General features: G+C 56.0%; 1 long non-coding RNA gene across 1 annotated transcript; it reads right to left on the bottom strand.

The window, feature by feature from the left end:
- Positions 1-2,321: 2,321 nt before the first annotated feature.
- On the bottom strand, positions 2,322-15,448 carry LOC144365691 (uncharacterized). Its single transcript, XR_013424452.1, has 2 exons — positions 14,752-15,448; positions 2,322-10,551 (listed from the first exon to the last, which is right to left on the bottom strand). It is a non-coding gene; the product is annotated as an uncharacterized LOC144365691 (long non-coding RNA).
- Between the last annotated feature and the right edge of the window lie 1,512 nt (positions 15,449-16,960).

Here is a 16,960-nt window from a genome sequence, read left to right as displayed (position 1 = left end):
GAAAAGACAGTAGAATGACTCTGACATCCCTTTCCTACACTCAGGATGAATACAGGACCAGTAGCCCGACATCATGTACAGCCGCGAGTGGGATACTTATACTCCATGTATGTATAATTCACCAAAATGCACTCTACTGTCCTGTACAACTAGAAAGAACGAATAAACATTGTTTAAAAGTCTAACACACACACATAAAGAAATGACTCAATTACTAAGATCTTAAGTGAAAGAAGGGACCCTACTGCTGATTTAAAGAAACAGAAAGCATCATAGGGAATGCTGCATGTGGTTGTGCAACAACAAAAAGTAAGTGGACAAATCCATAGAAAGTCAGAGTATTAAAACCGACTCAAGAAGACACCCTGAATAGAACGATAACTAGTACAAGGATTGAAGCAGTAACTAAAAACTTACCCACAAAGAGAAGTCCAAGACCACTAATCCTCCCAACATTGAAAGAACATCAATTCATTACAAAATCTTCCAAAAAATAGAAAAGGAAGGAACACTTCCCAACTCATTCTATGAGGCCACTATTACCCTGATATAAAAACCTAAAAAGAAATTACAAAGAAAAAAATATGGACCAGTATCTCATATGAACATGGACATGAAAAGCCATCAGTAGGATACCACTAAACCACTTTGGCACAGAGGTAAGGACACTGTGCACCATGACCAAGTGGGACTTCCCCAGGAGTGCAAGTCTGAAATTCAATTAATATAATACAGCATATCAATAGAATAAAAGGAAACATCATATGGTCATCTCATTAGATGCAGGAAAAAAACTTTTGACAAAATTCAACCCATTTTCATGATAAAATACTCAACAAATTAAGGAAAGAAGAAATTTCTTCAACTTGATGAAGTGCATCACAGAACTTCACAGCTGAATGCACACTTATTGTAAAGACCGGAGGCGCCCCCCCTCGGTCAGAAGGTGACAAGGTGATGTGCTCTTGCCACCTCTATTCAACACTGTGCTGAAGGTTAAAGCCAGAGGAATTAGGCAAGAAAAAATAAATAAAAGGCATCAAGATTGGAGAGGAAGAAGTGAAAATATTTCTTTTCATAGATGACAGGATCATAAGAAGTCCCCTGGAAAACTAAGAAAAAATTCCATGCCTACATAATAGCATCAGAAAGAATATAATACTTTGGAATAAATTTCATAAAAGAAGGGAAAATGCACTCTAAAAGCAATGAAATATTGCTGAAAGTAATTAAAGATCAAAATAACTGGAGCCCATCCCCGTTTCCTGGATTGGAAGACAACGTGGTTAAGATGACAGGTTCAGTGTGATCCCCATCAGAATCCAAACTGAGTTATTTGCAGAATTTGACAATCTAATTCTAAAATCCATATGGGATTGCAAGGGATCCAGAACAACTAAAACAAAGTACTTTTAAAAGAACAAAGTAGAAGGACTCACACTTCCTGGTTTTAAAACTAGAGTAATCAAAACAATGTGGCACTGGCAAAAAAAGACAGATCAATGGGCTAGAACTGAGAATCCAGAGACAGACCTGCACATCTATGGGGAGCTGATTTTTGGCAAGGGTACCAAAACCATTCACTGGGGAAAGGTAGTCTTTTCAACAAATGGTATTGGACAACTGAACAGACCCACGCACAACAATGAAGTTGGATCCTTGATTCATACTACATCCAGAAATGAACTTTGAGCAACAAAAGAAAAAGGAGATAAATTAAACTTCATCAAAATTCAACCTGTAGCACTTCAAAGGATACCATCAAGGAGGTAAGGCAACGCACCGGAGGAGAGGAGACGTTTACAAATCATGTGTCTGTCAAGGGACTTTGTATAAGTCAGCCTTTGTCACTACAACAGAACCTGAGGTCACCAACGCACAGAGACACTCAGCCTTGGAGCTTCTGCCTTTAGGCCTGGAGGAGTGGCACGTGCAGGAGCAACGGGGAGGAAGACGCTCACCTCGGGGCAGGGAAGTGAGGGACCCAAGAGGACAAGGACCAGTCCCCTCAAGGGCACACTCCCTGTGGCCCCACAGCACCACAGGCAGACCGGGCCTTTAGGGTCTTTGAGTACATTTAATACCTAAACTGTAGCAGACTTGTTTCTAGAAAATATTTTTAAAACCCTTTTAATTCAGGGCTGGGGCTGGGGCTCAGCAGTAGAGCACTTGCTGGCACATGTGAGGTGCTAGGTTTGACCCTCCACACCCATAAAAATAAATAAAATAAAGATATTGTGTCCAACCACAACTAGACATAAATAAATAAACAGGTTGATAAAACCTCTTACAATTCAATAATAAAAAATCAAGAAACCCAATTAAAGAATAGACAAAGAACCTGAATAGGCATCTTTCCACAAAAGGTGAACCAGTGGCCAGCAAGCACATGAAAAGACGTCGACATCATTTGTCATCGGAAAGACACAGGTCCACTCCACAGTGAGGTGCCACTCACACCCTAGGGTTGTTCAGTCAAGAGTCGGATGATGGTAAGTGTCGGCGAGATGTGGAGGAATCCGATGCTCATCCATCGCTGGGAGCACATCAATGGTGCAGCCTCATTAGACCACATTTCTGGAAGCTTCTCAAATGACTAGACATGGAGTCACCACATGACCCAGCAGTTCCACTCCTAGGTAGTATAGATTCCCTAGATAAATAAAAACGTGTTCACACAAACACTTGTACACAGATGTTCCTATCCGCATCATTCGTAATAGCCAAAAGTTGAAGACAAGCTGAGTGTCCTCGACTGAACAAGGAGCACAGACACAGCCTGTCTAGACAATGGGATGTGCACACGAGGGAATGGAGCGCTGGAATCTGCCTGCAGGTGAGTGAGAGGAAAGGTACAAAAGGCCACATGTTAGTGCGTCCACCCCCAAGGTCAGAAGGGGAAGCTCGGAGACCGAAGCAGAGTGGTGATTGGTTAGACAGGAAGCAGGGAGTGTAGCTTATGAACAACAGATCCAGGCAGGGCCAAGGCCAAGGACCACAGTCGCAGTGTCCAGTGAGATCCCGTCTTCTGTCCTTTTATTCTGATTTCCATCTTCAGATCCAGCCTAACTGGGGTTCTGTGTGGTCCTCAACCTGCTCTGTCCAGGTGGTGCGTCTGGTGTTCTCTGAGACCTACCTTCCGCCAGGCTGGTTGCTGGGCCACCTTTGTCCCGGGCCCCTGCCATCGGCCTCGGGCTCCTCGTGGCTGCCCTGGGGTTTTGTTGAGATGGACAATGATGGGGAGACACAGCTCAGTGACATGGCTCTGCCTCACTGCAGAAGACACCGCAGGCCAGGCCCAGGCTGGGCAGAGCTGTCCCTGCTCTGTCCTTGGGCCCTTTCCCCAGGGGCCCCCTCAAAGGTGAGCAGGAAATCCCCACGTCAGGCATCATACAGAAGGGAGGCACCCCTCCCCATCTCCATATTTACGCCGTCCAGAGCCCCAGCCAGACCTGCACAAGAACCCTGCGGGTGTGGGAGTCCCCTCTGCAGTGCTGTCTCCACAGGCTGCACAGGGCCCTGTGTGACATTCTGGGGTCCATGGGCAGAGGTTGAGGACCCAGTCAGACGGTGCAGGAAGAGGTCTCCTGGGTCCAAGACAACATGGAGGTGGGAAGCTCAGAGCGGCCAAGGCTATCGTCCACCATTCCTGCTCCTGGACGTCCCAGCAGCCACCACCACCAGAGGCTCTGCCCCTCCTGCCAGTCACCAGGCAGCCTGGAGCCTGACGCCCTGCCCGCACACGGCCTGCCCGCGCCAGGTGAGCCCGCACGCCAGCCCGCCCCGTGGCAGCAGTGGGCTGCACTCGGACCCTGCTCCGCCACACAGTCGCACTGTTTCCTGTGGCAACCGAAACGATCGCCATAAAGTTGGTGGCTTAAAGCAAACAGAAATGTCTCCCCTCACAGTTCCGGAGGCCATGAGTGCAGAACAAGGGGACCCTCCCTCAGGGGCGGGGTGAGGGGTCCTCGTACCCCTCCCACTGCTGAGCGTGCCGCAGGCTGCAGGTCCAGCCCCGGTGGCCTGGCCGCTCTGTGTGTCTGCGCCCTGCTCTGTCTCTTACGAGGACACCTGTCCCTGGATTCAGGGTTCACCCTGGACGGTGTGGAACTGTTCAGCCAGGTTCCCCAGGTGTCCCCTCATGGGTCGCTTCCCCAGGGGAAGAGCACAGGCCTGGCCCTCCTCACCGCTGTCCCGAGCTCCTCCCACCTGGTCCCAGAAGCTCCAGGTCAGGGTGGACAGCTCACCCCACTGCTTCCAGTGGGGAGAAACGCAGGAGCAGCTGGAGGCCACCGCCCACTGCTCAGGCTGGGAGGAGCTGCCACCTCAGGGCTGGGGGTTCAGAGGGGACAGCTGCGGATGGAACCCCGGGCTCTGGGGCCCGCCCGATCCAGGGACCTGGTGCAACGTGTTCTTCCCTGCTGCGTGGAGCCAGGACCTGGGTAGCACGTCCTCCTTCCAGATGCCGAGGCTCGGTTCGGAGGCCCTCACCTTCAGCAGGTGCCTGAGAAGACCCTTAACAAGCTGTGAGTGTCAGTGCCCAGGGCAACACATAGGAGCCCGTAAGCCACCAAGCGGGGGGCGGGGAGCAGGGGCTTGACATGAGCACAGCCTGCCCACGAAAGCCTCGAGCTCCACATGACCCAGGACAAGGCCTCGGGCTTGTTCGCATGCTCAGTTTATTCATGTAACTGCGCACAACATGCAATCACCCACCTGATTTCTAAGTCAGTCTCCACCGTGCACGTGAAGCTATAGTTTGGAGAGGTATTTATTTTTAATAATGTCATCCGTTTTTTTGCTTTTGGTAGTGGAGTTGGACCCAGGGGAGTTGTACCACCAAGCAACATCTTTGTCCTTTTTTATTTTACTGTGAGACAGGGCCTCACTAAGTTGCTGAGGCTGGCCTCAAACTTGCAATCCTCCTGCCTCAGCCTCCTGAGTCACCAGGATTACAGGCATGCACCACCACACCTAGCTAAAACTTCACCCATTTTGCAGTAAACATTGAAAAGATGCAAAGTTCTTTTTATTATACATGCACGCATGCACGTACACCCCCACACACACACACACAGAGGGGCAGTCATGTAATGAGAGCTTCCAGAATCTTCTTTGCTGAGCCCATTCCAGCAGGAAGGGCTAAATGCGCCAGGAGCCAAAGTGAGCCAGCCTCTGCTGCCGCCCCTGGAGGGCCTGCCTGCCTTCGGAGGATCTGCTCTAGGGTGTCCACTCACCCGCAGAGACCCCAGAGCCCACCCAGTTGTGCTCAGGGGAACTAAGAAGAGGACTCCCTGTTCCCACCAGAGGGAGTTGACCCCTAGAGGCCATGTCAGAGGTCAAGTTCAGGGGCACAGTGCCCAGCTCTACCCATTCCCCAGCTAGGGACCCAGGCTGTGACTGAGTCACTTTTCTCATGGAACACTGGGGACCTGGGCCAACCAGCCGGGGTGGTTGAGTGGCACACCCAGACAGTTCCTAGGATGACAACACCCACCACTGTCCAGGGGAGATGCACTGAGAGCGAGCGAGGCCACCTGGGCAGTGGAGTTGAGGCACAGGCACGGCAGCAGGGTCAACTCCATGAGCCCACAGGATGGAGAACTGGAAGTGGCACAAGGGTGGGCAGGTGGCACTGACTTGGCAGGCTCCAGGGGGGCTGAGTCCTGCCCAGAACCAGGACCCCCCCCCGGAGGCCAGGCCATCTCTGGAGGTGGGGAAGTGGCACAGACAGGTGGCCGCAGGTCTGCATCAGAACATGACATCCCATGCCCCACCTCAGCCCGGGCAGAGAGCCAGGGGCCTGCTCATGGAGAGGCACCTCTTCAGCTCTGTGTGGACCTACAGCCACAGCCCGGGTCCCTCCCCCGGCTGGCCCCTGTGTGTCACAGCCCCCCCAAAAGGCCTAGAGCCACTGCCACATCAGGGGTGAGCAGCACCGCCAGATCCCCCGAGAGCCCCCGGGGCTGGCCCAACACCGCCGACCGGCCCAGCGCAGATTCCAGCCAGACCGTAGACCACGTGTCCCAGGCCATATCTGGACAGACTCAGGGTGAGCTGGAGTCCAGACCTAACTGGACTTCCCGTGTTCTCACCTGTCAAATATCACCTCTTAGCTCCCCAAGGCCACGCTCACGCTCGCGCACACACGCAGCCTGTGGGTGGATCTTTGGCATCTCCATCTCAGACTTCAGCAGACACCAAGGACACGGAGGAAAAGTTGAGGAAGCCTGAATCTTAGCTTAAAGAGACTCGGGGAGTGCCCAGCACAGCCCCACAGGAAGAGCCTCCTTCAGGGGCGGGGGCGGGGGGGGGGCTCGGCCTCCCAGTGACGGCCGGACGCAGGGCACCAGGAGGAAGTCCTGAGAGGTTCCAGGACTTCACGCCACCTGCCAAGCCTCAGGATGGTGCTGGGACTTCTTGACCACAGCCAGGGGACAGTGGCTGTGCCATTCCGATTCTGAGGAACGTGATTTCCACCCAACCTGGAATTCAGAGGCCGGACTCTAAAGTGAAGGCACTTCCAAGGCTGGGACTGTGGCTCAGCAGTCAGCGCTCGCCTAGCACGGGCGGGACCCGGGTTCGATTGTCAGCACCACATAAAAATAAAGGCATTGTGTTGCGTCCATCTACAAAAAAGGTTCATTCTCTCTCTCTCTCTCTCTCTCTCTCTCTCTCTCTCTCTCTCTCTCTCTCAATATATATATATATATATATATAAAGGCACTTCCAGATCTTGCCAGTTGCCACCTGGGCCTGCCTTTCACCGTGGGGCTCCAGGAGAGCACCCTCCAAGAGAGAGAAAGGAGAAAGTGTTGTAGGGAGGGTGCAATTTTCAGAGTTATACGTACATGAGAATCCAGGCAAACAAAAAAATGAAATGATCAAAAGAACTTGTCCTCCTACTCTACTCGGCTCGGCTGCCGCTGCACCGCGGTGAAGTCGTGAGCCCTGCGTGGAACACTGGGGGGCGGGAGCGTGTGAGCACGGGAGTCAGCTTCTCTCTGCTGTGACCAAAAGGCCTGGCAGCTGCTCTGGGGCCCGCGGTCACCTTTCCCGGGGGCTGGATGAGGCAGAGCATCATGGCGGAAGGGTGGCGGAGGACAGCAGCTCAGGATGTGATGATCAGGAGGCAGAGAGAGAGCTCTCCTCACCAAATACACACCCCAGAGCCGGGCCCCGTGACCCCTGCTCCAGCCACACCCCAGCTGCCTCCAGTTCCACGCGGTGAGCAGGATCCGTGTTCTCCAGCCAGACCAGGGAGCTGCCTCCCCTCCACCAGGAGAGGACAGTGTGAAGGGGCCAGCTGTGGCCTGGGGAGAGGCCTGGCCAGAGGCTGGATGAGCCACGCCTCAATCCTGGACATCCGGACCCCAGACCGTGAGCAGGATGTGCGTGGCTTCGAGCCCTGGTTGATGGCATCTTGCACAGCAGCCCCAAAGAACCAGGATGCTCTCCTGCCACCGGAGGTAGCCCCCAAGGGTCCTGGAGACCACTGCGGTGGGGCAATGTCCTGGAGCCAGAGGACACATGACCCTGGGCGAGGCCAAGGCTGTAGGCAGCTCGGGGAGCTGGATGGGGCCAGGAAAGTGCTTCCCCTCAGAGCCTGGCAGGACCCACTGGGGCCTCTGACCCCAGAACACAGGGAACAAGGGTGTCCTGCTGTGAGCCGCTGGGTTTGGGTAACTTGGAAGCAGGCACAGGAAGCTCAGGCCACTCTGGGGAAGCAGCCAGGGGACAGGAGAAAGGGGACTGAGCCTGGGAGCCCAGGAGGGAGGCTGGGCAGGCACCTGTGGGCCTGAACCCGGGACCGCCGTCCCTCCGGCATAGAAGCAGGTCTGTGCACTTGTCCTGTATCCAGGGCACTGGGGGTCCCAGGCCTTGCGGACATGGACAACATGCTGGAGGCCAGCTCTGGAAGTCAGAGTGTCGGTGGGCCAGGGTGCTGCCCACAGAAGCTGGAGGAGGGCAGCTCTGGCCACGGCCTTGGTCAACTTACCACCTGGGCCTTTCTTGTCACTGAGTCACAGCTGAGGTGACAAGTGTTCCTTAGGGAAGCAGGGCCCTGGCCACACCGCTGTGGGGAGTGGGCCAGCCAGGGCCAGCCAGGCCTCAGCCCGTCTGCAGAGGTGGAGGCGGAGGCCGAGGCTGCCTGCCGGGAGATTTTCACACCATCTCAGCAGCAGCTCAGAACTGGCCTGCGAGCCAACCCGAGTGGCTGCAGTGCAGGAAGAATTACGACTTGTGACTTTGGAAAGCGAGAAGCAGCCCGGCTCCCCCCGCCAGGAGACCCTGGGGTGGGAAGTTCAGGGTGAATTTCAACTGCAAAGACCAAGGTGATTTAGAAGGTAAAACATTTGCGTTTGTGTCAAATTTCCACACCTTCCCCCTCCGGATCCCAGCCGCCCTGCTTCCCACGCTGAAGCCTCTCCGGTGGCCAGCCTGAGGACAGCAGGCTCTGGGGGCTCATGTCTTCAGGTTAGAGCCCTGCAGCCCCCCACTCTCCAGGGCCCCACAGAGCCCTCATCAGGCTGGCCTGGACGTGCAGGCCCCCCGAGGCAGAGAGGCACCTCGTAACTGGTCTGGGCCTGTGCAGGGTCCGAGGGACACACTACCCCCATTGTGTGGCCTGCCTGGCTGGCCAGGGGCCAGCCTCACCCCAGAACTCACATATTTTTCAAATCCTACCATTTCTGCATGGGGTTGGTGGCCTCCAGCTGATGATGTACTTAATTTCACCACTACATTGAGTCTGAATGTACTGAAAGGAACACACATCAGCAGCGCCTGGCCCTGCACCACAGAGGCAGGTGCTTCCATCTGACCTCCCTCCTGCCCGCTGCCCGCTCCCCCCACTGTCCCCTCTCCTGTCTGCAAGCAAGGTGTGCCCAGAGGCCTGCTCTTCCAAACAGCTCTGTGACACCCGCAGGTCCCCCAGTCCACTTTCCCGCTGAGGACAGCTCCTCCTTGTCACTTTCAAATGTAGATTTAGCAGGAGGTTCTTATGTGACACACCTGAATGTCCTCCGAGGTACAAGACTTCTCAGCTGGGGCTGGGACTGTTGCTCAGCGGCAGAGCTCGCCTAGCACGGGCGGGACCCCGGTTCAATCCTCAGTACCCCATAAAATAAAGGCATTGCACATTGGTTGAAGCTTGTAGGTTGCAAATAAAGAAAAGATATTCAAACATAAAAAGAAATTTTAAAAAAAGGCATTGTGTTGTGTCCATCTATACCTAAAAAAATAAATAAAAATTTCTTTAAAAAAAAAAAAAAGACTTCTCAGCTCCCATGGCAGATGACAAGCAGGACCATCTGCAGATGAGCGGAGAGAACTACACCTACATCCTGGTAATGAAAGGACAGAAGCAAACACAAAGTGACCCTCAGGCCCACAAGTGCTCTGGTCTGATGGCAGAGGAGGCGGGGCTGCTTCAGGCCAGGACAGAAGTTTGCTTCCAGGGGGAGGGGTCTTCTCTCTAGGGCTGCAGACTGAGCCACTGGACACAGGGCTCAGAAGGCACCTGCACTGGGTGGGCACACTCTGTGTCACCACCTTCAGACTCTACAGAGTCCAGGGGGACAGCCACTCCCTGCAGAAGCCTGTCTCCCCCCTGCTCCGGCACTGTATGAGCATCAGCAGGTGCACATCTCACCCCACTGCTCATGCCAAGCCACAGGGTAGGCCTGGGATGCGGGGCGGGGGTCCCCACCTGAGTGATATGGAATAGAAGATTTTTTTTAAATGGCAGTGACAGACCAGACAGCAGGAAGAGCAGCATTCTGCTGTGATCCAGGGCACGGTTGTTTCATTTTTCACTGAGCCTGGCAAATTCCATAGCTGAGCTCAACAACCCTGGATCCACCCTGGATGCCCCCAAATGCACATCCCTTTAGGGACAGGAACCTCGGGGACGGTAACCTGCTGCCCTGAGGACTTGGAGAAGGTGAGGTGGTAGGTAGAGCAGGCAGGCTAGGAGGATGGGCAAAGGGTGTCAGCCAGGGCCAGGGTGGGTGGTGCAGGGGCTGAGCAGGGCTCTCCTTGCCCATGGGCTCCTAGCTCCACCCAGGGAGCACCCAGTCATCCTGAGCGGACCGCTGTGCCCCCGGGAGGAAGAAGCACTGGCACCGGGTGGGCCCTGCAGGCGTGGCTGTATAATCACGAGCCACAAAGCTTGGGAAGAAAACAGAGATCCACAGGGCTGCTCGGGTGTGGTGACAGGGGCTCACAGCTCCCGCTGTGTGTCTTCTGTGTGCCAGTTTTCTACCACGACTGGGCATTGCGATAGCCCCGCAGTAGAACTGAACCCTTCGTGCGTGTGCACGGATCGGCAGAACACACGCACGCCGTGCACGTGCATGGATCAGCAGAACACATGCACACTGTGCACACGCTCAGCCTTGCACTCCAGGGCTGAGGTCGGGCTTTCCCATCACATGGGTGGGTACGGAAGTGGGTGCCAGGCACAGGTGCTTCTGTTGCAGCTGGATACTCAGGCCACCTGTGCGCCTCTTCACGCAGCGACAGGCAGCTCTCAGAGTGAAGTGACCGCTGTGAAGAAAATCAGCAGAATGGAAGCAGGTCACCTGGAGCGCCAGGGAACCCTATCTGGGTGGGGCTTCTGGGAAGACACTAGGTCCTTACAATTGTCCCCCATCACCTCTGGTGAGCGCAGACCGTGGGCCTCCTGTCTGCAAGGCCAGCTTGGCTCTGGGTGGGGAACGTCTGTCATTCTGCCCAGGCCCCTGAGCTTAGAGACCACTCAACCAGGCAGGCCCCGCCTCCAGGACATGCTCTACCCAGCCTAGTCAGCCTCTGTCCCCAGAGTCTCCCCCAGGGACCGGAAAGACCCTCTGGGAAGACTGGAGGCGCCACACCCTGCCCCACCTCTGACCTCCAGCCCTGCCTGATCCGCTGTCTAGGGTGGAATAAGGTAGTCATGGGTGACGTGAGGGGTGACAGTGGGGCTGATGCCAGGCCCTGCCAGTCACAAGGGAGTGTCCTCACCCGGGAAGCAGATGAGACCCTCCGGCTCCCAGGAGGTGCTGCACCTGAAGACCGGCCCACACTCGGCCTGCTCCTCCTCCTCGCCTGACTGCAGTGTGGGTCACACGCCCTCCCAGCAGGCTCAGCCCACGCCTGACCCACTCATTCTTCTTCCAAAGCCCAGACTATGGCCTCACCCATGGGAGCAAGAAGGAGGTACTCATTAGATAAATAAAGGAAAACCAACTCTTCCCAGGGTGTCCCCAGAGGCCCCTGCGCCACACAGGCACTGGTCTCTTTCCTCCACACTCCATAGGCTGCCTGAGGCTGGAAGCCCAGGGTCAAAGTCACGCCCCTCCCTCCCTGAGCGTGCTGGGAAAGCCAGGGCCTGCGGTAGTACGCCTGGCTGCGTGACCCAGCGACTGAGAGGGTGCTTTAATACCCTCAACACGCCCAGGCTGTCAGCCCGGCGCTCTTCACAGAGTTTTCAATTTTCTTGGTCCAAAAAAATAAATAAAGTGGCTTAATATGAAACTACAAATGAGATCAATATAAAGATATTTTTTAAAAGTTCACTTTGCTCCGACTAGGACTCCAATAAATATCTTTATCTGTTAAATAATAACAGTCCCAGAACATTTCATCGAGCACCAGAGCCCTGTAAGTTCCTGCTCAGAGCCAGCCTGCAGAAAGAATGGAACTTAAGGCCCTCAGGGCGTCCACTTGGCAGGCAGTGCTGGCGGTCACAGGGCCTTTGTGTGGCTGCACACATTTTAGCTTGGGGAGGAGAAAGCGCATTTGCCAAGGGTCATTATCACCTCCGCCTGTGATTCATGCCACTGCTTCCCCGGAGGGAGGGATTGTTATGACTCCCCGCAGGCTCCTTCCTACCTGCGGTGGGCTGGCTGCATTCAGCCTCGCTGGGCTGTTCACAAAGCACAAACGCCCCATTCACCAGGCCCTGGGGGCCTCTGGAGGCTGATGCCCCCCGCCCCCCACCCAGTCACTGCCCCCTGCCCCAGGTAAGCTGGCCCTGAAGGCTGCAGTGGGCCCGGCCTGGGGAGCCCTCCATATCCAGACCAAGTCAGAGAAGACTCCAGGATGGCCCTGCAGGACCCTCACGCCACCGGAAGGAAAGCGAGATCACCCCCACTCCAGGACATGCCGCGGCCCGCGGATGGGGTCCACCCAGTGGTCAGCTCCCGTCCCTGCAGTGTGTCCCAGCTGAGCGGACTGCACCGTGGCTCAGCCCCGCCAGCAGTCAAAGCCAGGCACAGCATCAAGGAACGCGATTTTCTTTCAGGTAAGTTTTACAAAAGAGCCATGCTTCAGAGGGATGGCAAGTGTGTGGAAGTCCAGCACAAGATGGCCAAGGACATGAGTCTGCAGGGGCGCTCCGGCCTCCGGTGGAAAGACAGCACTCTCAGCGCGGTCACCACACGTTACTGTCAGAACAAACATTCAGACCTCTGCCCCCGCGGCAGGGGGAGTCGGGGTGGTGGGGCCTGGAGACCTGCGTCGCAGGCTGCCAGGCCTCCCCACCTCCATCAGGCTCCAAGGGAGACCCCTTTTCTTCCATGCTGCCTGGAGCCAACAGGAATGGCCAGAGGCCAATGGCAAGGGACTCTTCACTGTGGGCTGTGGGGCTGCTGAGGTGGACCCTTCAGGTTCCGCTGATCTCGCCAGGAGCCAGGAACCTACCCAGAAAAGACACCCCCAGGCGACGGCAGGGGAGCAGTAGCCTTCCCTCATGCCCAGGAAGGGTGCACGGGGGACTCCCAAACCCCCGGAGGACTTCCTCCTTCAGGCTGGTGCTGAGAACCCAGACCACCTGCCTCCAGGAGGCCAGACTCCCCAGGACTGGACGCCGAACCCTCCCACCTTCACACCGCCTGCTGCCACCCGCCATCAGGATGCCTGGTGCTCCCTGAGGCAGCTGCACCGGCCCTGCCTGCACCTCCTCTCGGCTGTCACCCACAGGGAGCTCTCGTCTCAGCTCCTCAGCCAGCCCGCGTCCTGCCCAATAGCTCCTGGGACCCCTACCCCTCCCACCATCCCTCTCTGGGCCTGCAGCAGACCCTCCCTGCATGTCCTCAGACAGGGCTGCCGATGGCAAGGGACCAGGGAGTGTGGGGGTCATCGCATCCTGAGCAGTCCTTTTTTGTCCCCAGGATAAAAGTCCCTATGCTGGAAACCATTCTTGGTGAGATGGTTTGTGTGTCCTTCTTGTAAGCTCTGGACCACTCAGATGACTCCCGCCACCTCCTCTTGGAGCAGCAGGAAGCAAGGCTCCCACCTAGCCCCAGGGGACGAGGGGACACTAGCAATCAAAGCATTCTGTGCACAATAAAAGGCACATGCAGCCTCTCAGTCCAAGCCCTGGTGGCGAGGAGGGCACCTAGCCCAATGCCAGCGCAGGGCCATCGCAGCCTGTCCTGAGCCCAGCTCTTCACCAAGGCGCACGCGGGCAACTCAGCCCAGGACAGCCAGGACTGGCTGGGAGTCTTACAAAAGAGCCATGCTTCAGAGAGATGGCAAAAAGAGTGTGGAAGTCACCACACAAGATGGCCAAGGACATGGAGTCTGCAGGGTGCTCCTGCAGCCGTGGCCAAGTGGAATTCCAGCAAGGGCTTCAGATGACCATTGTCCTTGTCCCCAAGTTTACTGGAGCTTTTTAGTAACATAATATCGGGGAAAATGGAAGTAGCCGGAATGTCATAGGAATCTGCTTTTGTTCAGCTTGAAAAGAAAAGGAGCAGAGAGGAAAAGGAAGCGGAAGAAAATGTGTCTCGGTGTCCACGCAACCCGGCTCTTTGGGCCCCCCACTTGGAAAGGGGTGTGACCATACCCAGGGAATGCACTCCAGGCCGCGCCTGAGAGGAACCAGTTCTCCCTGGAGCAGCCCGGGCCACGGCCTGGCCACACCATCACCTATGACCTCCACCTCCCTGGGTCCACCATACCACGACGCCCCTCTGTGTGGACAGCACCCGAGGAATCGTGTTTCCCGAGACAATCAGCAGAGGCAGGTGGGCAGTGAGATGGGAGTCGTGTGAAACAGGCCATCCAGGGGCACTGCTCCCACCCCAGGGGCACCAGTGTCCATCCCTGTGACGGCCTCTCCTCAGCCCACAGCCCGACACCCCACTGAGAAGTGAAGCCCAGGGAGTGGCCCTGCAGAGTCCCTGCTCCCAGGGGTTCCTGAGCAGGGGGCTTCTGACTCAAAAAGTGACCACTGGGCGGAGGAAGGCAGAGCAGAATAAGAGGGAGAAACCAGGCGGGTCCCCAGCGCTGGCTCCAGAGCCACCCGGGCTGCCCTGTGGCTCACACCTACTTTTCTGTGCAGGTGAATGTACAAAACTTTGCAGGAAATTTGGGTCCAAATATCTAAACAGACGCTTATGAGCAAAAGAGTAATTTTACTACGCAGTTCCTTCCTCGGCGATGGAGCTCTGCCCTGCCGTGCTCCTGACCCCTCACTGACTTCCTCCACACAGTGCTGGGCGACACTGGAGGACACGCTACTGGACTCTGATTTTCCTGATTATCTAAAGGGACTCGGGTGAACGTGGGTCCCAGGAAGAGGAAGCAGACATACTAGAACCAGGGATTTCTCCTGTTAATGAAAACCCGACCAGTTAAACTACAAGCCCACTCAACCACCTGTCAGCGGGAGAGAAGGACACCAGCCAGGGACCTCGGGCCTCGGGCAGCCCCCGGCGCTTCCCTGGCTTCTCTCTTTTGCCTCATGTAACCCAGACTTACGGACAGAGAAGCCTGCAACCAACAGGCACGAACCCAGAAGAACCAATGGAAGCCCGTCCTGTCTCGCAGGAGGTCAGAGGGCAGCTTCACAGGACGCAGGCAGCAGGAAGCAAGGCTCCTCCGACACGCTGACCGGAAGCCCGTCCTCACCTGGGCTCACCTCCACAGCCAGGCCAGGAGGGAGCCAGCCCCGCCCCTCACGGGCACAAGGCACACCCCCCTTAGCGCCACCAGTACTTAGGCAGCCTGGGACACACGAGGGCTCGGACTCACAGCTTCACTTTGTGTCCGACTTTCGTACCCGTTTTTGTTTTCTTTATCAAACAGAGTGCGACACAGACCAGTGCACCACACAAGCCAGCTTCCAAGAGGAGAAAGACGCGGTCATCCTGGAACGTGGCCAGGGAGCGTCAACTGGGCAGACCTGCCGTGGTGCACAAGAGCCCAGGGCAATGACACGCTCTACCAGGCCCAGCGAGCAGGAGAGGTCGGCAGCACGGAGGCCGGAGCCCTCCGTGCAGTGTGCAGGGCAGACGGCCAGCACCTCCCCACCAGGGCAGGCTCAGGGCTTGGGCTGAGGGTGATCTCCTGGAAAGGACCCGGGGCAGTTGAGGTCTCTCATGGAGCCCCTGGAGAGCTCCGGGGTTTGGGGCGGTCTCCCTCCCCCAACAGACATAGACTAGGATCCATCTAGGCCCCCAGTAAGCTCGGGGCCGCCCGCAGGCCAGCAGGCACAGGGGCTGTCATCTGCCTACAGAGGCCCACTCCACAGAAGGGTGGTGCTGCACCACCAAAAGCAGATTCGGGTCCCCACCAGCCTGGAGCTTCCTGGGGACAGGCCACATCCCAGTGCCTGGCACACACCAGGCGATGGGACCACCAATAGCAGGGACATGACTGTGAAGGGAAGAGGAAGCAGAGGAAGGTCAGACGGGTCACGGAACTGGGGTGTCACGACCCAGCTGGCTGCTGACCTAGACCAGACACGTCAGTCTTTCCGCAGAGTGAGAACTTATTCAGTAACGATAAATTAACAAGCTGCACTTTTACCAACTTTAATTCACAAAAAAGACTCACGGTCCACTTGGTGTCGTGACCAAGGCAATCACAGGTCTTCTATTCCATCCTGACCTGGTGACTAACATCCACAGCACTCGGGCCTCACGTCCTGCTTCACACAGGACACACGTGTGGCTGAACAGGTGTGCATCCCTGCATGGCTAAGGAAGGGTTCAGGCGGCCTCAGGGCTTCAGGGGGCCTACCAGGAGCCAGGCAGAGAGAGACAAAGAGCCGCTGCAGGTGGTCATTCAGGACTCAGGACCAGCCCCAGGAGCTGAAGGAGATGTTCAGGCCCAGAGCTGTCGGGGTGTGAGGTCTATTCTAGGCAGCTCCTAAGTGGACCTCCTCAGGCAGGGGGATGTGCTGAGCTGAAGCCCCAGGGACGGTCCGGAGTCCCCACTGTGGTGACTGTGCTGGGCAGGGCTCATGACAAGCGACCAGGTGACAGGGTCAGGGGCCACCATGCCCAACCTAGGAAGGTTCCTCCCTGACATGCCTCAGGCGGGGGTGCTGCATCCTCAGGGGGTCTGCTGTGTCTGACAAGCTCGGGGCCTGGTTTCTCTGACCTGGGCTGGAGACACCCGTGCGTCCATGTGCCTCTGGTTGATTCTGTGAGCTCACAGGTGGCCATTTTTATTTTAATCAGTGTGACTACTTTATCTATCAGTTTGGGCCTCACGACTGTGCTGTGCTTTGAGGTCGTACTTCTGTTTGTTGGTTGGTTGGTTGGTACTGGGGATGGAACCCCAGGGCACTTAACCACCGAGCTACATCCCCAGCCCTTTATTTTTAATTTTGAAACAGGGTTTTGCTAAGTTACTTAGGGCTTCCTTAAGTCGTCGGAGGCTGACCTCAAACTTGCAGTCCTCTCGAGTCATAGGAATCGTAGGCAGCGCCACCACGCCTTGCATGCCCTCTAGTTTTATTGGGGTCTGGGAAGTTTTCAGAAAGTCCTACACATGTCCACCTCCTGACTTTTGATTGACAGCAGGATGACATCAGACTTTCAAGTCCCTGCTGTGGTGACCACTCTAGATGACCTTGGCCCATGCTGACCAGTTCTAATTGGAACCTATTCTTACAGATTTGATGATCAAGGGAATTATCCTTATCTCCCTGAGTTCCTGGATCTGGTCTGTGAAAGGCTAT

Source organism: Ictidomys tridecemlineatus, chromosome 7 (assembly GCF_052094955.1).
Source record: "Ictidomys tridecemlineatus isolate mIctTri1 chromosome 7, mIctTri1.hap1, whole genome shotgun sequence".
NCBI lineage: Eukaryota > Metazoa > Chordata > Mammalia > Rodentia > Sciuridae > Ictidomys > Ictidomys tridecemlineatus.
The sequence above is the reverse complement of the archived record's forward strand: the minus strand, read 5'-3'. Positions and strand labels throughout refer to the sequence as shown.